Raw genomic sequence first — 22,310 nt, forward strand, 5'->3', positions numbered from 1 at the left:
TACCTTGGTTTCATAACTGAGGGGAATACTTGCCATCGTTGTGCTACATCACCCTTTAAGCTTGGAGGGAGACCAACACAAATTAGCAGGGAGTCACAGGTTTAAGTGGAGCATCACGGAGAAGATCATGCTTTAAGCTTGCCATCCATTGTGGTTACAATGGACTTATGAAGATGTGCTGAAGAGTGGCTCACCCATAGTGGAGTACGGGGGAGCAATCAACTAGTCTTGATCGAGCCAACACAATCAAGAAAGGTGGTCCATCTTGAGGAAATCAAGATCGTCGTCATCTATCTCAAGTGGACTATGTGCAAGGTATAGGTTTTCCCTTGATAGATTTTGTATTTTACCGGTCCCATGGTGGCAGTTGGGAGGCCAGGTTATTGGATCGATTGTCGTACTATCAAGGGGGAGATCTCAAGTGAGTAGCTTGATCGTATCGTTTGTTGAGAGCTCAAACCATTGCTTTCTTGGTGTCATCATATTTTTTGGTTCTTGGTTGGCTTTTATCTTTGTGGATCTTAGAGCTTATGGTCATCTTCATGACAAGCTTGAGATCATCAAAAACGGAGGCCATATGCATCTTCTATGATGTTTACGATAGTGGAGTTTTTTTGATTCTTCATTCATAGAGGTTTCAAATCTCTATATCATTGGCATTCTCTATATATTTATCTCTGTTTGGATAGTACTCGTCGTGTGCTATCCAACAAGCTTGACTTTGCTCAATTCGGGATCGTATGCGAAAGTTATGGCAATTTTAGTGCGTGGGTAGTTTTTCTCTATTAAGCGAAAGCACCGCTGCTTTGGAAGCGGTAGTACTGCTCGGGCGGTACTGGCGCCCTCCACTTTCGCCTTACTACCGCTTATATTTTGCTCTTTGGATAGCACTTTCCTTCAAGCGATAGTAGAACAACAGTAATGGGCAGTAGTACCGCTCTGTGCGGTAGTACCGCCCTGTTCTTCTCTACTACCGCGGTATCACTCCCACTTGCAGCACTTAGCGGTAGTACCGATGGTGGGAGCGGTAGTACCGCTCCGGCGACACTACCGCCTCCTCGAGTATCTCTGTTGCACACCGTGGATTGAAACTTCTATGCCAGCGGAAGTACCGCTCGCCTGAGCGGTACTACCGCTTATGCACGGGCTGAGCGCATAACAGTTGGATTTGGAGGAACCTATTTAAGGGCGTATTCTTCCCCAATGATTTTCTATCCCTTGAACTTGTGTTTTCCCCCCATTGCTGACCTTCTTCGAGCTTGCTAGCTCTCAATCCCTCCAATGATTCTTGCTAGTTCTTGAGGGAAAATAGAGAGGAGATCTGGATCCACATTTCGACAAATCACCTTCTCCTCTTTGTGAGGAGAACCCCTTGGATATAGATCTTGGAGTTCTTCATATTCTTTTTCGTTCTTCCTCTCATTTTCTTCCATAGCATTAGTTGTTGTGTTGGGATCTGGGAGAGAAAGACTTGGGCACTCCGTGTTCCCTTGCCATTGCATTTGGTGCATAGGTTTGAGTTCTTCATGATCATATGTGGGAGGGAGGTTTGAGAATCTTATTACTCTTGGGTGCTTGGTACCCTAGAACTGGTTCTTCTTGGGTGCTTTGGTGTCCTAGAAGCTTTGTGGTGTCCGAGCAAGCATTGGGGTCTCCTATTAGGTTATGGAGATTGCCCCGAGCAATTTGTACCGGTACCCGTGACCGGCCCCGAGGGTTGCCAAAGTGTACGGGTTCAGTGACGGTCCCCAAGTGTTTCCATTTGTACGGGTTCGGTGACCGCCCTCAAGGGTCCCTTACTAGAATCGCAACATCTTGCATTGTGTGAGGGCGTGAGGAGATTATGGTGGCCCTAGTGGCTTCTTGGGGAGCATTGTGCCTCCACAATGCTCAAAATGGAGATTAGCATCTGCAAAGGTGTGAACTTCGGGATACATCGTCATCTTTGCATACCTCGGTTATCTCTTACCCAAGCCCTTTACTTATGCACTTACTTTGTGATAGCCATATTGTTTCTTGTTATATATCTCGCTATCACTTAGTTGTTTATCTTGCTTAGCATATGTTGTTGGTGCACATAGGTCAGCCGTTTTGTTTTAGGTTTTATGCTTGACTAATTAAACATTAGTTTTATTCCCCATTTGTTCAAGCCTAAACCGTAATTATTTTAAAGCGCATATTCACCCCACCTCTAGGCGACATCCACGTCCTTTCAATCCCAAAGGCTTTACTTGGCACAAATATTAATTAAAACACAGAAACACAATAATTATAGTATCTATAATCGTTTCAACACAAAATAACAGAAAGTAAAACAAAAAATTAAGGTAAATATTGGGTTTTCTCCCAACAAGCATTGTCGTTTTATGTCCCTATCTAGGCATAATGCATAGTATCAAGTGATATCATCTTTGATATTCAGTCCATACGTGGCTCTCGTGATAGATTCATAAGGTGGTTTAATTCTCTTTCTAGGTAAGTGTTCCATCCCTTTCTTTAATGGGAATTGGAACCTTATGTTTCCTTCCTTCGTATCAATAATAACACCTATAGTTCTTAAGAAAGGTCTACCAAGTATTATTGGACAAGACATATTGCATTGAATATCAAGAACAATGAACTATATAGGCACATAATTTCTATTAGCAATAATAAGCACATCATTTATTCTAACCTAAGGTTTCTTAATAGTGGAACTCGCAAGATGCAAGTTAAGGGAACACTCTTGTATATCAGTGAGACCAAGCATATCAGGAAGAGATTTAGATATAGTAGAAACACGAGCACCATGGTCACAATAAACATTACATTCATAATCTCCAAGGTTAATTTAATATTCGGTTCCCATTCATCATGCAATTTTCTAGGTATTGAAACTTCTAACTCAAGTTTCTCTTCGTGAGCTTTTATCATAGCTTCTATGATATGTTTAAAGATTTATTTTGTTCGTAGGCATTGGGTGAGATAATTATGGATTGTAACAAGGAAATACATTCTACTAATGAGGGGATATCATAATTAAAGTCACCATAATCCAAAATAGCGGGCACATCGCTAGCTAAAGTTTTGACCTATCCAAACCCACCTTTTCATTTTTATCATTAGGATCATCACCCTCCGAACAAACGAGATGCCTTCTATCTAACTTTGGCTCATCTCCTGTTGAGGGATCGATAGAAGATGTGTCTAGAGGGGGAGGGTGAATAGACTACTTGTCAAGATAAAAATTCTAGCCTAACCTAATTTCTAGGAGGGCAGAAATCTAGCAGCTGTAACAAGTCTAGGTCACCCTACACATGCAGTTCTAAGAGTATAGCAGCGGAAAGTAAAACATGCAAGTGTAATGTAGAGGAGTAAGGTAGGGATATCAAATGCATGATGTTGACACGGTGATTTTTGGCATGGTTCCGATAGGTGGCACTATCATACGTCCATGTTAGTGGAGACTTCAACCCACGGAGGGTAACGGCTGTGGGAGTCCACGGAGGGCTCCACCCACGGAGGGTCCACAAAGAAGCGGCCTTGTCTATCCCACCATGGCTTTCGTCCACGGAGGACTAGCCTTACTCACGGTAGATCTTCATGAAGTAGGCAATCTCCTTGCGCTTACAAACATCTTGGTTCAACTCCACAACATGAATTGGGAGGCTCCCAAGCGACACCTAACCAATCTAGGAGGCACCACCGTACAAAAGGTAATAGATGTGATAGATCAGTGAACTCCTTTCTCTTGTGCTTCTAAAGATAGTCTCCTCGACACAAATCACTCTCTCACAGAATATGCATTGGTAGGTGAGGTTTATTTGGTGGAAAGCAGTTTGGGGAGGCTAGAAATCAAGTTCCAAATGATTGAATTGGAATATCTTGGTCTCAACACATGAGTAGGTGGTTCTCTCTAAAAAAATGGATCTAGAAATGAAGTTTGTGTTCTGAGTGCTTCTCCCATGAATGAGAGGTGGGTGAAGGGGTATATATAGGTAGCAGCCAAAATCCAAATGTTACACACAAAAGAGAAAACTCGGTGGTACCGACTAGCACTAAAGGTGTGAACTTTTGAATCTCGGTGATACCAATATACAACTCGGTGGCACCGAAAAGGTAACTAACAGTGAGATGGCAAAACTCGGTGGCACCGATACTCAAACTCGGAAATTCCGTTTTTTTGTATCTTGGCAAGAGAATGTTGGTCACCCAAACTCGGTAGCACCGATGCAGTTTCGGTTGCACCGATTTGGTGGGAATGGCTAGGGTTCGTGTGTGAGGTCACACTCGGTTGGTCCGATATGGAAATGTTGGCACACCGAATTTGTTAATGTGGAATTTTACAGAGTGGAAATGTGGGAAAAATGACTGAGTGTTTTGGTGGCTAACTTTGAGCATTTGAGCAATCAGTTCAGTTTACTAGCTCACCCCCTTTTAATAGTATTGGCTTTATTATGGACTCAAAAGTGATTTCTCACAAATATAAAATGATGAGTCTTCTATCTTGAAGCTTGATCTAATACTATTCTTTTCTTGCATCCAGGGGTATCTCCACATAAACCTTAAGCCATAACTCTCCATGGACTAATCCTGAAATATCTAGGTAAAAGTGTTAGTCCAAGAGACAATGTATGTTGTCATGAATTATCAGAATCACCAAGGGAGCATATGTGCTTTTAGTCTCCCCCTTTTTGGTAATTGATCACAACATACAATCAAAGCTTCAAATACATATAGTCATAAGGATATGACAACTTTGAAGGAAATATGATTAGTCCAAGCTCCCCCTAAATGTGTGCAATCCCTTTAAAGGATAGTTTCTTTGGAACACATGGGCACACACAAGGTAGAAGGACAAGACAAGTCATAGGAATCTTGGCTATATGCATCAAACATATATGAATGAAAGACTTCCATGTTTAAGACTCCCTCTTGCAAATAATATGTGCAAGAACTAAGAGGTCATCATGAACAAGGATATGATGCATATACTTACCTTGAGGATCTTGAGCATCTTGAATAGGAGTACACTTGGGAAAACAAATGTTAGATAACACGAGAGGACCCTGTTGTAATGATGCAAAGAAATTCATAAGTACCAAGAAATTGAAGACATAGTTAAGATATGATTTGATGAAAGAATATGTCTCCAAGGAACAAGAGCTTTTTTCTCCCCTAAAAATGAGTATGTGAAGTTTCATCTCCTCGTAAATCATGGCATGTAGATATTGGGAGTAGGTACGGAAAATAAGTTCAAACCAATAAAGCCAATTAAAACGATATTTATCTCTCTCCCCCTTAATGTGTAGGGTTTGATACAAGTATCTCCCCTTAGTGTTGTTGCTCCCTCTTTTGTATAAGCTTCTTGATAGTATTTGATAGTATTTCTACCCTATAAATAGGTTCACTGAATGGAAGCTCTGATGATATTTCTCCCCCTTTGGCAAAATTACCAAAAATAAAGGTTAGAGGGTAAGGGATCATTGAGAGAAAAAAAGAGTATCTTGGATACTTCTCTCTTTTGTAAGGGTTCCTGAATTTTTTATTTTCTCCTCCTTCGATATTTTGTAGGGTTCATTGAATGTTCTCCCCCCTTAGGTATGTATAAGAGTTCCTTGAATGATCTGCCCCTAAGTTAGGAATCCTAGAGGATTCTCACTCTTATATTGCATGGGATCACTGAGATTTTTCTCCCCCTAGAGAAGTTGTCCCCCCTAAGACAATATTCCAGAAGAAATTATCAGAGCAACAAAGTCAGAAAAATCAGAGTCATCGAGACATAATGATTCGGCAGAACCTAGATTGATATATAGGCCTCTTGGAGAAATCAGTTGGACAAGTTTCCCAATTCGGTGAAACCGAGTTACAATGATAGTCAACTCTTTAATAGAAAATAGGCTGATTGAAACAATTGTTTCAAAAGGTCAAGAGTCCAAAAGAATGATAATTCGAACTGAGACAGTTAAACAAAAGTAAGAAGAATAAGAGACGACTTTTTTGTTAACACACACATATAGATGAGAGTGGAATGGTTCTAAGAATGTGAAAGCTCAAATGTGAACCATAGGATATTCTCCATCTAGATGTGGGGCGGTGACTAGGTCACCTATATTAGAGTATTTGACTTGAGGAGTCAAGCAAGGATGCTTGATCATAGGTCATACTCATCGTTAAGCTCGAAATGGGGTTTCCATTTCTCGATCAAGCCTTTTAATGTCTTCATATTGCTTGAGTTGCTTTACCTCATGACTTGGTGCGAAGCTTTATCAAGGATATGAGTACATACCTTCGAATGATGTTGATGACATGGCATGTAGGTGAACTTATTGTGGATGCTCAACGGTGATCAGGGTCATCTTGATTTGGGAGCTATCCATGACGTTTTGGTTCACTTTTCACCTACAATGGTTAGTCACGCAAGGAAGAATATAATATATCCAAATGACATGAGTGAAATTCAATATCATAAAATTGTCAAGGATATGATTTTGTTGTCTTCTTCGTCCATCTCCGAAGATAAGGTTGTTGATACTTGGCCATGTCAAGATTGCTTTTGATGTGAGTTGATTGCAATCTTGTGGAGTGTATTTCTTCCAAGTACTTACAAAATGTTAGATGCAATACAAGGGAGCATAGTTTCCAAGACATAAGATAGTCATATCAATGGCATCAAGGAATAATCAGTCAAGCTCATGCCCTTTGATGACCCACAAGTATAGGGGATCTATCGCAGTCCTTTCGATAAGTAAGAGTGTCGAACCCAACGAGGAGCAGAAAGAAATGGCAAGTGGTTTTCAGCAAGGTATCCTCTCCAAGCACTGAAATTATCGATAACAAATAGTTGCGGGATAAGATAATTCGTAACGGGTAACAAGTAACAATAGTAACAAAGGTGCAGCAAGATGGCCCAATCCCTTTTGTAGCAAGGGACAAGCCTGGACGAACTCTTATATAAGGTAAAGCGCTCCTGAGAACAGATGGGAATTTCTATCAAGCTAGTTTTCATCATGTTCATATGATTCACGTTCGCTACTTTGATAGTTTGATATGTGGGTGGACCGGTGCTTGGGTGTTGTCCTTACTTGGACAAACATACCACTTATGATTAACCCCTCTCGCAAGCATCCGCAACTATGAAAGAAGAATTAAGACAAAGTCTAGGCATATCATTAAACTGGTGGATCCAAACCAGCCCCTTGCGAAGCAACGCATAAACTAGGGTTTAAGCTTCTGTCACTCTAGCAACCCATCATCTACTTATTACTTCCCAATGCCTTCCTCTAGGACCAAATAATGGTGAAGTTTCATGTAGTCGACATTCACATAACACCACTAGAGGAAACACAACATACAACACATCAAAATATCGAACGAATACCAAATTCACATGACTACTTATAGCAAGACTTATCCCATGTCCTCAGGAACAAACGTAACTACTCACAAAGGATAATTATGTTCATGATCAGAGAGGTATTGAATAGCATTAAGGATCTGAACATATGATCTTCCACCAAGTAATCCAACTAGCATCAACTACAAGGAGTAATTAACACTACCGGCAACCTTACAAGTACCAATCGGAGTCGCGAGACGGAGATTGGGTACAAGAGATGAACTAGGGTTTGGAGATGAGATGGTGCTGATGGAGATGTTGATGGAGATGAGTCCCCTCCGATGAGAGGAGTGTTGGTGATGATGATGGCGATGATTTCCCCCTTTGGGAGGGAAGTTTCCCTGGCTGGACGGCCCTGCCGGAGCTCTAGTTTGGTTCTGCTCAAGTTCCGCCTCGTGGCGGCGGCATTTCTTCCTGAAAGCTCTCCCTTGATTTTTTCTTGGACGAAATCCTCTATATAGCAGAAGATGGGAGCCGGAGGGGTAATAGGGGGCCCACAAGCCCCCCAAGCGCGCCTGGCAGGCACGTGACCTCCTGGTGGCTCCCCTCTAGTATTTCTTCCACCCAGTATTTTTTATATATTCCAAAATAATTCCTCGCTGATTTTCACGGCTTTTGGAGCTGTGCAGAATAGGTATCTCAAACTTGCTCCTTTTCCAGCCTAGAATTCCAACTGTCGGCATTCTCTCTCTTCATGTAAACCTTATAAAATAAGAGAGAAAATGCATAAGTATTGTACCATAATGTGTAATAAGAGCCCATTATGCGATGAATATCAATATAAAAGCATGATGCAAAATGGACGTATCAACTCCCCCAAGCTTAGACCTTGCTTGTCCTCAAGCGGAAGCCGAGATCAATAAATATGCCCACATGTTTAGATATAGAGGTGTCGATAAAATAAAATACAGACATGCAGCATCATGATCATATTTAGAACAACAATATTGTCATATAATCTCTTATGCTAAAGTGACAATTCCTTCACAATGTAAAGTATGGATCAAGAACCTTATTGAGAATTAACAACCAATAGTCTTTAGTCATTGAATCAATTGCAATTTATCATAACATCGGAAAGAGTCAAATAAGAGCTTGTAGAGCAAACTCACATACTCAATCATCTTTTAGTCTTCTACAATTGCTAAAACTCACGCGGTACTCATGAGATCAAAGTTTCAGTTGGACACAGAGAAAGATAGGGGCTTATAGTTTCGCCTCCCAACTATTTACCTCAAGGGTAATGTCAACAATAATAATTCATTATTACTTACTTCCAAGTTGATATACGAATATAGATCTTTCCCTAGCACATGACGCTTGCCAAGAACATGGCGAAATAAGGAATTGGTGTCGATCACCATGACTGTTTTAAAGATAAAAAGTAAAGGTACAAGATAGGCCCTTCGTAGAGGGAAGCAGAGGTTGTCATGCACTTTTGAGGTTTGGATGTGTGATCTCTTAGTGTGAAGGAACGTCACTTTATATTACCTCCTGTGATAAAGAACTTTATTATGTAGTCTGTCGCTTTTATGCCTTCCTCATCACAGGTTCGTATAAAGCTTATTTTCCACACACTAATAGATCATACATATTAAGGGAGCAACTTTTATTGCTTGCACCGATGACAACTTACTTGAGGGATCTTATTCAATCCATAGGTAGGTATGGTGGACTCTCATGGCAAAACTGGGTTGAGGGTTTATGGATGCACAAGTAGTATCTCTACTTAGTGCGGAAGTTTTGGCTGATATGAGGTGGAAGCAAGCGTGACATGCTAAGGGATCTCTAGTCATATAACATTGTTCGGAACCAAGCAAACATAAGTCATTATGTTGTCTTCCTTGTCCAACATCCACTTCTTAGCATGTAATAGTTTAATGAGTGTTCACAATCATAGACGGTATCAAAAATTATATATTTATATATGAACCTCTCTTTCTTTATTACTTCCTATTAATTGCAACAATGACCAAGGTCTACGTTTGTCCACCCATGCTACGACAACAAAAGTCCTTCCCCGGAAATGGTGCCAGAAATCCTTCTGTCGTGTGTTGAGCTTGCATTGGTTTTTCCCTTGAAGAGGAAAGGGTGATGCAGCACAGGAGCAGTAAGTATTTTCCTCAGTTTGAGAACCAAGGTATCAATCCAGTAGGAGAATCTCGTCCAGTCCAGAGTACCTTCGCAAACACAAAAGAGCTTGCACCCAACGCTATAAAGGGTTGTCAATCCCTTCAAGATTGATTGCAAAGTGAGATTTGAAGGCGGAAAGTGCAACGAAGTAAAAGTGTAAGGCTCAAAATATAGTGTGGAGTAGACCCGGGGGCCATAGTGTTCACTTGAGGCTTCTCTCAAAATAGCAAGTATTACGGAGGGTGAACAAATTACTGTCGAGCAATTGATAGAACCGCGCAAAGTCAGGACGATATCTAAGGCAATGATCATACATATAGGCATCACGTCCGAGACAAGTAGACCGATAATTTCTGCATCTACTACTATTACTCCACACATCGACCGCTATCCAGCATGCATCTAGTGTATTGAGTTCATGACGAACAAAGTATTGATTTTCTACATCATGTCATCTTGCTTAAGGCGTTACTCTGTTCGTCATGAACTCAATACACTAGATGCATGCTGGATAGCGGTCGATGTGTGGAGTAATAGTAGTAGATGCAGAAAGTATTGGTCCACTTGTCTCGGACGTGATTCCTATATGTATGATCATTTCCTTAGATATCATCATGACTTTGCGCGGTTCTATCAATTGCTCGACAGTAATTTGTTCACCCACCGTGATATTTGCTTTTATGAGAGAAGCCTCTAGTGAACACTATGGCCCCCAGGGTCTACTCCACACCATATTTTCAGCCTTGCACTTTTTACTTCGTTGCACTTTTCGCCTTCAAATCTCACTTTGCAAACAATCTTGAAGGGATTGCCAACCCCTTTGAAGCGTTGGGTGCAAGCTTGTTTGTGTTTGCGTAGGTACTCTGGACTTGACGAGGCCCTCCTTCTGGATCGATACCTTGGTTCTCAAACTGAGGGAAATACTTACTGCTCCTGTGGTGCATCACCCTTTCCTCTTCAAGGGAAAAACCGACGCAAACCAGAGAAGTAACAATAAGAATTCATAGCGCCAAGGAAGGACTTTTGTTGCCGCAGCACGTATCAAGCATCCCCAAGCTTAACTCCTGCTCGTCCTCGAGTAGGGAAGTGATAAAGACTGAATTTTTGATGTGGAATGCTACCTAGCATAGTTGTCCTTTGCAACTTCTTTCATGTGACATGAATGTTCAGATCCGTAAGATTCAAAACAATAGTTTGCTATTGACATGAAAACAATAATACTTCAAGCAAACTAGCAAGGTAATCATGAACTTCCAAAATAACAAGGCCAAAGAAAGTTATCCCTACAAAATCATATAGTCTGGCTATGCTCCATCATCCTCACACAACTAATGTAAATCATGCACAACCCCGGTATTGGCCAAGTAATTGTTTTCTCACTCTTACTTTCTCAAACTTTTTGTAACTATCACGTAGTACATGAGCATGAGCCATGGATATAGCACTATAGGTGGAATAGAGTGTGGTGGTGGTTGTGAGACAAAAAGGAGGAGATGGTCACATTGACTCGGCGTATCAAAAGGCTATGGAGATTCCCATTAATATATATCAATGTGAATGAGTAGGGATTGCCATACAAGGGATGCACTAGAGCTATAAGTATGTGAAAGCTCAAAAGGATAACTAGTGGGTGTGCATCCAACTTGCTTGCTCACGAAGACCTAGGGAAATTTTGAGGAAGCCCATCATTGGAATATACAAGCCAAGTTATATAATAAAGATTGCCACTAGCATATGGTGGTGACGAAACGAGAGGCTCTCAATCATGAAGAACATGGTGCTATTATGAAGCACAAGTGTGGAAAAAGATAGTAGCATTGTCCCTTCTCTATTTTTCTCTTTTTTTTATTTGGGCTCTTGGCCTCTTTTTTTTATTTGGGCTCTTTGGCCTCTTTTTTTTATTTCCTCACATGGGACAATGCTCCAATAATGATGATCATCACACTTTTATTTACTCACAGCTCAAAGCTTAGAACGATGATGTGTCTATAGGAAATGCCTCCAGCTGTGTACCGGGATGTGCAATGATCTAGCTTGGCGTATGACGTTCAAACGTCTCGCTAGTTATCTTACGATCATGCAATGGCAATATGAGAGTGACGGCACAAGTCATGAGATGGAACGGTGGGAGTTGCATGGCAATATATCTCGGAATGGCTATGAAAATGCCATAGTAGGTAGGTATGGTGGCTGTTTTGAGGAAGGCATATGGCGGGTTTGTGTACCGGCGAGAATTGCGCGGTACTAGAGAGGATAGAAATGGTGGAAGGTGAAAGTGCATCTATACCATGGACTCACATTAGTCATGAAGAACTCACATACTTGTTGCGGAAGTTTTTATTAGTAATCAAAACAAAGTGCTAAACGCATACTCCTAGGGGAAGGGTTGGTAGGTGTTAACCATCACGCGATCCCGACCTCAACACAAAGGATGACAATCAATAGATCAATTATGCTCCGACTTCCTAACGTAGCGGTTCACCATACGTGCATGCTACGGGAATCACTAGCTTCAACACAAGTATTTCTAGATTCACAACACCCTACTAACATAACTCTTAATATTACCAAATCCACGTCTCAAAACTAATTGAGAGGAATCAAGATTTCTCTTTCTACTCAATGCACATGAAGATGGAGGTTTTTGTATCCTCTTTGGGTACCTATCACCTTTGGTACTACTTTCATAGCATAAGCCAACTACCAAGTCACGCACCGCCATGCTCTAGAAGATCTAAGTGAAGCACGTAGAGCAAAATTATCTAGCTCAAAAGATATAAGTGAAGCACGATGAGCATTCTAGCAAAATCACGATGAGTGCATGTCTCTCTCTAAAAGTGTGCAGCAAGGATGATTGTGACACAACAAAAAGAAAAGACTCCTAAGATACAAGACGCTCCAAGCAAAACACATATGATGTGGTGAATAAAAATGTATACCCAAGTAATGTTACCGATGGATTGAAGACGAAAGAGGGGATGCCTTCCCGGGGCATCCCCAACTTAGGCTTTTTGGTGTCCTTGAATTTGGCTTGGGATGCCTTGGGCATCCCCAAGCTTGAGCTCTTTCCACTCCTTATCTCTTTGTCCATGAGAACATCACCCAAAACTTGAAAACTTCACAACACCAAACTTAAACAGAAACTCGTGATAACATTAGCACAAGAAGACAAACTACCACCTCTTTAGGTACTGTAGCAAACTTGAATTCTATCTATATTGGTGTTGGGCTGCTATATTATCACTTTTACATGGCTAGTACCCCCCGATACTATCCATAGTTTCATCAAAACAAGCAACCAACTCAACAAAAACATAATATTTCAGAAACAGACCAGTCTGTAGCAATCTGTATACTTCGTATACTTCTGGTACCTCAAAAATTCTGAAATATTACGACTGCCTGGGCAAAAGGCATATCAACCAGCATAAAAAATAATCAACTCAAAAGCTCTTTCGGAATAAACATGAAAAATCATCTCGTGAGCGAAAATTTTCTGTCTTTTTCCAGCAGGATTAAACAATCATCACCAAGACTAGTCATAAAAGTTTTGCTTCGCTCAAACACAAAAAGAAACATAAAAACACAATCACAACAGAATTATGATGGCGTGGACGCAACAAAACAGAAAGGAAAAAATAACTTCATTGGGTTGCCTCCCAACAAGCGCTATTGTTTAACGCCCTTAGCTAGGCATAAAAGAGATAGAATCACGTATCGTCGTCTTTGGTGCTCAAACCATAAGTGGCCCTCATCATGGATTCATAAGGCAATCTTATTTTATTTCTAGGAAAGTGTTCCATGCCCTTCTTTAAAGGAAATTGAAATCTAATATTCCCTTCCTTCATATCGATGATAGCACTGATAGTCCTTAGGAAAGGTCTACCAAGAATAATAGGGCAAGTAGGATTGCAATCAATGTCAAGCACAATGAAATCCACGGGTACATAGTTCCTATTTGCAATAATAAGAACATCATTGATCCTTCCCATGGGTTTCTTGACAGTAGAATCTGCAAGATGCAAATTAAGACAACACTCTTCAAGCTCATTAAAATCAAAACATCACATAAAGACTTTGGAATCGCAGAAACACTAGCACCCAAATCACACAAAGCATTGCATTCATAGTTTTTGATTTTGCTTTTGATAGTAGGTTCCCACTCATCATGAAGCTTTCTAGGGATAGAGACTTCCAATTCAAGTTTTTCTTCAAGAGATTTTATCATAGCTTCGACGATATGATCGGTAAAGGCCTTGTTTTGGCTATAAGCGTGTGGAGAGCTTAGCATGGATTTCATCCAGGAAATACATTCAATCAAGGAACAACTATCATAATTGAATTCCTTGAAATCCAAAGTAGTAATTTCATTACTACTCAAAGTTTTAATATCTTCTACTCCACTTTCAATGCTTTTAGCATCAAGATAGATGGACTTTGAATCATTGGGGCACTTCTCAACCAAAGTGGATTCATATCCAGCCCCATCATTAGGTTTGACACAAGAAAACAAAGAATCAATGGGAGTCACACCAAGCACTTTAAGATCTTCGTGATTCTCATCACAAATTTCAGGTTTAGCAGCCATTTTATTGACTAAAGTAGCCTGTTTATCAGAAATCTGGCCTACCAACTTTTCAAGACGAGCAAACTGAGAATCTAGTGCAAGGAATTCTTTGGCCATATCATCAACTTATTTATTCATAAAATCCAAAAAAGAATTTTGCTCCTTCAGTTCTCTAGGAAAGTAACTGTTGTATTCAAACTGTGTAGACATGAAGTCTTTAACACTAGTTTCAATCTCTTCCAACTTTGCATAGTGAGCATCAAAATCCCTTGGTTGAGCCATACCGGTCTTAGCAGGAAGACAAGCTGACAGAAAGCAAGCGAGAAAAAGGGCGAACGGAAAGGCAAATTGGTGAAGTGGGGGAGAGGAAAACGAGAGGAAACTGGCAAACAAAGTAAGTGCAAGAGATGAGTTTGTGACACTTACTTGGATGAGTTCTTGACTTGATCCTCCCCGGCAACGGCGCCAGAAATACTTCTGCTACGGCAACAAAAGTCCTTCCCTGGCAATGGTGCGAGAAATCCTTCTGTCGTCTCTTGAGCTTGCGTTGGTGTTTACCTTGAAGAGGAAAGAGTGATGCAGCACAGGAGAAGTAAGTATTTCCCTCAGTTTGAGAACCAAGGTATCAATCCAGTAGGAGAATCTCGTCAAGTCCAGAGTACATGCGCAAACACAAAAGAGCTTGCACCCAACGCTATAAAGGGGTTGTCAATCCCTTCAAGAATGATTGCAAAGTGAGATCTCAAGGCGGAAAGTACAACAAAGTAAAAGTGTAAGGCTGAAAATATAGTGTCGAGTAGACCCAGGGGCCATAGTGTTCACTAGAGGCTTCTCTCAAAATACCAAGTATTATGGTGGGTGAACAAATTAGTGTCGAGCAATTGATAGAACCGCAAAAAATCATGACAATATCTAAGGCAATGATCGTACATATAGGCATCACATCCGGGAGAAGTAGATCGATACTTTCTGCATCTACTACTATTACTCCACACATCAACCGCTATCCAGCATGCATCTAGTGTATTGAGTTCATGACGAACAGAGTAACGCCTTAAGCAAGATGACATGATGTAGAGGGATAATCTCAAACCAATGATGAAAACCCCATCTTTTTACCCTTGATGGCAACAATACGATACGTGCCTCGCTACCCCTTCTGTCACTGGGTGAGGTCACCGCACGGTATTATCCCAAAACCAAGCACTTCTCCCATGGCAAGAATCATAGATCTAGTTGGCCAAACAAAACCCACAACTCGAAGAGAATTACAAGGATATGAAATCATGCATAAGAGAGATCAGAAGAAACTCAAATAAGATTCATAGATAATCTGATCATAAATTCACAATTCATCGGATCTCAAGAAACACACCGCAAAAGAAGATTACATCGGATAGATCTCCATGAAAATCATGGAGAACTTTGTATTGAAGATCCAAGAGAGAGAACACGCCATATAGCTACTAGCTATGGACCCGTAGGTCTATGGTGAACTACTCACGCATCATCGGAGAGGTCATGGTGTTGATGAAGAAGCCCTCCGTATCTGAATCCCCCTCCGGCAGGGCACCAGAACGTGCCCTGATTGCAATCTCTGGCGATGGCTAGACAAATGCTTATGACAACAAACCTTCACCTGCAACGGCACCAGAAGAATGCTGCTAGCACTCCCCGGCAACGAAACTAGAAGAATGTTGTTGATGGCCCACTAGCGCGTGGGTTCGCAGCAGTTTTTGAGGGTAGAGTATTCAACCCAAATATGTTGATTCGCACGACGGGAGGTGAGAGAATACTCTCAAGTATTAGCAGCTTAATGTGTCAGATTCAACCACTCCTGAAAGATTAGTATCTGCAAGCATAGTAGTAACAGCAAAGTAGCGAGTAACGGCAGTGTAACGAGCAATAGCAACGACAAGGAACAACAGTAGTGACAGCAGTAGCAAGTAGCAACAGTAGCAAGCGATAGTAGTAGCAACAGTAGTAGCGGCAGCAGCATAGCAAGATAAGTAATAGCAGTAGCAACAGTAGTAGTAGCAGCAGCAGAGCAAGACAAGTAACAACAGTAGGAACAGTAGGAGCAGCAGCAGAGCAAGACAAGTAACATTAGTAGGACAAACTCGTAGGCAATGGGTCGGTGATTTGTTTGGATGATATTCATCATGCAACAGTTGTAACACGGAGAGATATGTGGCTAGCTCCCGTTCGTCAATGTGATGTAGGCATGTTTTCCGTGTGTCGTCATATGTGCTTAGGGAAAAGAACTTGCATGACATTTATTGTCCATCCCTCCCGTGGAAGCTGGGTCCAAAAGGAAACTACGGGATATTAAGGTTCTCCTTTTAATAAAGAACCGGACCAACGCATTAGCACTTGGTGAACACATGAACTCCTCAAACTATGGTCATCACCGGGAGTGGTTCCGGTTATTGTCACTCCGGGGTTGCCGGATCATAACACATAGTAGGTAACTACAACTTGCAAGATCGGATCTAAAACACACATATATTGGTGACAACATAATAATTTCAGATCTGAAATCATGGCACTCGGGCACTAGTGACAAGCATTAAGCATGGCAAAGTAGTAGCAACATCAATCTCAGAACATAGTGGATACTAGGGATCAATCCCCATCAAAACTAACTCGATTACATGATAGATCTCATCCTACTCATCACCGCCCAGCGAGCCTACGAATAGATTACTCACGAACAACGAAGAGCTTCATGGAATTGGAGAGGGAAGAAGGTTGATGATGACGATGGCGACGATTTCCCCTCTCCGGAGCCCAAGACGGACTCCAGATCTGCCCTCCAGATGAAGAACAGGTGGCGGCGGCGCCTCCGTATCGAAAACGCGACGAAAACTTCTCTTTTTATTTTTTCTGGGACGAAAGGGATCTTAAAGACCTGAGATTGGGGGCGCCAGAGCCGTGTGGGCCCCACAAGCCTGCCCACCGCCACCAGGGGGTGGTGGCGGAGCCAGGGCTTGTGGCCCACTGGCCCACCCCCTGAGGTGGAACTTGGCGCACATATTTTTCTTATTTTCCAAAACCGCTCCCCGTAAATTTCCAGGACGTTTGGAGAATTTTGATTTCTGCACAAAAATAACACCAAGGCAATTGTGCTGAAAAGAACGTCAGTCCAGGTTAGTTCCATTCAAATCATGCAAATTAGAGTCCAAAACAAGGGCAAAAGAGTTTGGAAAGGTAGATACGATGGAGACGTATCATGCCTGAGATGGGATCTTGCGGAGATAGAAGCTTGCTGCGGCGGAAAAGTACTTTCGATGATCTCCTGATTTTTTCTGGGATTTTAGGGAATATATAGGCGGAAAACTTAGGGCAGGGGAGCCACGGGGAGCTCACAAGCCTGGTAGGCCCCCCCTAGGCCGGGCCTGGTGGGCTTGTGACCTCCTCGGAGGTCCCCTGCCTTGGTTCTCAAGTCTCCCATGCGTCTTCTGTTATGGAAAAAATCATTCCGCAGATTTTATTCCGTTTGGACTCCGTTTAAAATTCTCCTCTAAAAAGGGTCAAAAACATGGAAAAAATAGGAACTGGCACTTGGCACTGAGTTAATAAGTTAGTCCCAAAAAAGATATAAAAGGCATACAAAACATCCAAAGTTTGAGAAGATAATAGCATGAAACCATCAAAAATTATAGATACGTTGGAGACGTATCAACCCACAACAAGTTTCAATCAACATTCTTTTTATATGTGAAGCCATCACTTCCCATAGGATCATCACATGATCTTTCATGCTTTTGTTCTATTATTATTCTTTTCTTTAGATCATGGCATGAAGCAAAGCCCTTAACTAAAACTCTCTTTATTATATAACTCACGAACTCGATTACATTGGGGGTAACACAAAGCAAAACTCAAGCCTAGATCATACTAAGAACTTTATTCTACTAGATAAATATATTACCAAAAAGGATTGAACTAATATAAAGGTAAAGGCAAAAGATGTGATGGTGATACGATACCGGGGCAACTCCCCCAAGCTTGGAACAAGCCAAGGGGAGTGCCCATACCCATGTGTTTAATTGTCTTCCTTCAGAGGTGATGGTGGTGGAGTTGTTGGAGTCTAGGGTTGATTCTCCGCCTTCCTAGGCATAGGTTCTCCATCATGGAAAGATGATCGAGTCTCCGGAATCCTCAAATCTATAGCCAACTGCATTGCTTTAAATCTATACTCATACTCACAGTTTTGGTTCTGCAGGTCGTAGATCTGGGCTTGGAGATGATCGATTCTGTCATAGAGCTTGAAGAGGTGCTCCCCGATGTCCTTGACATTGATCTTGTGCTTGTTGGTCAACTCCATGATTATCATGTGGTTGGCGTTGAGTCCGCGTTCCACCATCCCTTGGCACTTGAAGACTTGCTGCTCCATTGCTTCGAGCCTCGCCTCTACGCTTCTGGTCCTCTTGGGCCCCTCAACATCATGGATGTGCAACACCCCCTCATGCATCTCGATAGATTGAGGGTGTTGCAGCACCTCCGCGAGGTAGGGATTGATGACCTTCTCGAAGAACTTGTCCCTCCAGAACTTTTGGTGACACCATAGCGATCTGGATCTGTTTGCACATCAACTTGAAAGGAAAACAGAGGATATTTGCGTGATACAAGGGTCAGACCTTTCGGGAGATTATATAATGAATTTTTACCGACCATAAGGAGTATTCCACAAGAAAACGGAGTCCGGGAGACACACGAGGTGCTCACGAGCCCCCCAGGCACGCATGGTAGGCTTGTCACCTCCTCGTGCGCTTTTCGGACTACTTTCAATTTTTCAATTTTTCTAAATATTCCAAAACAAAGAAAAATTGCTATTGGAAAAGTTTTGGAGTCGGTTTACTTACCGTATCACATACCTCTTCATTTTTGGATTCTGAAACAAGCTGGTAAGTATCCCTTATGTACTCCTGCGGAGTTATGGTATTAATAATATTGCTTTCAACATTTATGGCAGTACGTGAGATATAATGCTTGATTCTTTGCCCATTTACAACTCTCGGAAAATTACCTTCCACGTTGTTGATTTTTATGGCACCGGAACGATATACTTCCTCAACAATGTAAGGTCCTTCTCATTTAGAGAGAAGTTTGCCTGCAAAAAAACTTAAACGAGAATTGTATAGCAAGACATAATCACCTACATTGAACTCACGTTTTTGTATCCTTTTATCATGCCACCTCTTAACTTTTTCTTTAAACAACTTGGCATTTTCATATGCCTGAGTTCTCCATTCATCAAGTGAGCTAATATCAAATAACCTCTTCTCACCAACAAGTTTGAAATCAGAGTTGAGCTCTTTGATTGCCCAATAAGCCTTATGCTCTAGCTCAAGAGGTAAATGACATGCTTTACCGTAAACCATTTTATACGGAGACATGCCCATGGGATTCTTATAAGCAGTTCTATAAGCCCATAGTGCATCATCAAGTTTCCTAGACCAATTCTTTCTATACCTATTAACAGTCTTTTGCAAAATTAATTTAATTTCTCTATTACTTAACTCTACTTGACCACTAGACTGAGGATGATAAGGAGATGCAATTCTATGGTTGACATCATACTTAGCAAGCATTTTACGGAAAGCACCATGAATAAAATGTGAACCACCATTAGTCATTAAATATCTAGGGACTCCAAATCTAGGAAAAATGACTTCTTTAAGCATCTTAATAGAGGTGTTGTGATCAGCACTACTAGTTGGAATAGCTTCTACCCACTTAGTAAAGCAATCAACAACAACTAGAATATGAGTATACCCGTTGGACTTTGGAAAAGGTCCCATATAATCAAAACCCCAAACATCAAATGGTTCAATAACAAGTGAATAATTCATAGGCATTTCCCGACGTTTACTGATATTACCTATTCTTTGACATTCATCACAAGACAAGACAAACTTACGAGCATCGTTGAAGAGAGTAGGCCAATAAAAACCGGATTGCAATACCTTGTGTGCAGTTCTATATCCCGCATGGTGTCCTCCGTAAGCCTCAGAGTGACACTTCTGTAGGATCTGTGCCTATTCATGCTCAGGTACACAACATCTAATAACACCATCTACTCCCTCTTTATAAGGGTGAGGATTATCCCAAAAGTAATGTCTCAAATCATAAAAGAACTTTTTCTTTTGTTGGTATGTGAAACTAGGTGGTATAGATTTAGCAACAATATAATTAGCATAATCAGCATACCATGTCGTACTTGTTCATCAGGAAAGTTATCATCAATAGGTTGTGGGTCATCAAGAACATTCTCTAACCTAGACAAGTTATCTGCTACGGGGTTCTCAACACCCTTCCTATCAACAATATGCAAATCAAATTCTTGTAGCAAGAGAACCCATCTAATAATTCTAGGTTTAGCATCTTTCGTGCAGCATGATCAGTGTGAATAGTAACTTTGGAATCAACAATATAAGATCTGAACTTATCACATGCAAACACAACTGCTAAAAATTCTTTTTCAGTAGTAGCATAGTTTCTTTGGGCACTGTCTAGAGTTTTACTAGCATAATGAATAACATTTAATTTCTTATCAACTCTTTGTCCTAGAACAACACCAACAGCATAATCACTAGCATCACACATAATTTCAAAAGGTAGGTTCCAATCAGGTGGTTGAACAATAGGTGCAGTTATCAAGGCCTTCTTAAGTATTTCAAATGCTTCTTCACAATCATCATCAAAAACAAATGGAATATCTTTTTGAAATAGATTGGTGAGAGGCCTAGAAATCTTAGAGAAGTCTTTAATAAACCTTCTATAGAAACCAGCATGACCAAGGAAACTTCTTATACTTTTAATGTCTGTAGGGCTTGGCATTTTCTCGATCCCATCAACTTTAGCCTTATCGACTTCAATACCTCTTTCAGAAATTTTATGTCCCAAGACAATGCCTTCATTAACCATAAAGTGCCACTTCTCCCAATTCAAGACAAGGTTAGTATCTTTACATCTCTGCAAAACTCGATCAAGGTTGCTCAAACAATCATCAAAAGAAGATCCGTAAACGGAGAAATCATCCATGAAAACCTCAACAATCTTTTGAGAAAAGTTAGAGAATATAGCCATCATACATCTTTGAAAGTTAGCAGGTCCATTTCATAAACCAAAAGGCATACGTCTATAAGAAAAGGTACCGAAAGGGCAAGTAAAAGTGGTTTTCTCCTGATCAGATTGTGCAACAGGTATTTGGAAGAAACCAGAATAACCATCTAGAAAGCAAAAATGTGTATGTTTAGACAATCTTTCTAGCATTTGATCAATAAAAGGTAAAGGGTATTGATCTTTCTTAGTAGCTTTATTTAATTTCCTAAAATCAATTACCATCCTATAGCCAGTAACAATTCTTTATGTGATCAATTCATCTTTATCATTAGGGACAACGGTAATACCTCCCTTCTTAGGGACACAATGCACCGGACTTACCCAATCACTATGAGCAACAAGATAAATAATACCTGTTTCCAGGAGCTTTAGTATTTCTTTTCTTACCACCTCTTTCATCTTAGGATTTAATCTTCGTCGGTGATCGACAACTGGTTTGGAATCAGGATCAGTTTTAATTTTATGCTGGCATAGAGTGGGACTAATGCCCTTAAGATCATCAAGAGTATATCCAATAGCAGCACGGTGCTTCGTCAGAGTTTTCAATAATTTCTTTTCTTCATGCTATGAAAGGTTAGCACTAATAACAGGATATATCTCTTTTTCATCAGGATAAGCAGACTTAAGAGTATCAGGTAATTGTTTAAGCTCAAACACAGGATCACCCTTTGGTGGAAGTGGATCTCCAAGTAATTCAAAAGGCAAATTATTCTTAAGGATATGACGTTGTTCAAAGATAAGTCTATCTATCTCATTCCTTTCATCCATATGCATATCATTTTCATGTTCAAGCAAGTATTTCTCTAAAGGATCAGTAGGAGGCACAACAATAGAAGCAAGAGCAATAATTTCATTCTTACTAGATGTCGGGACCCCGATCCTAAGCCATAGGAATCCAGCCTGTAACACATCGCATCCCTTTGTGGTCTCATGCACGGTTAACTCCACGACCGTAACCTTACCTTAGACGGGACCGTTTGCGTCTTTTGACTCACGTATGCGATAGTGTCGCTAGCAATCCAATGTCAAAGAACCCGGATCGACATGTCTAGTCATAAACCAAAGTGGCAGTACCGCACAAGGACAGGCTGCGGCCGTGGA

Source organism: Hordeum vulgare, chromosome 2H (assembly GCF_904849725.1).
Source record: "Hordeum vulgare subsp. vulgare chromosome 2H, MorexV3_pseudomolecules_assembly, whole genome shotgun sequence".
NCBI classification, from domain to species: Eukaryota; Viridiplantae; Streptophyta; class Magnoliopsida; order Poales; family Poaceae; genus Hordeum; species Hordeum vulgare.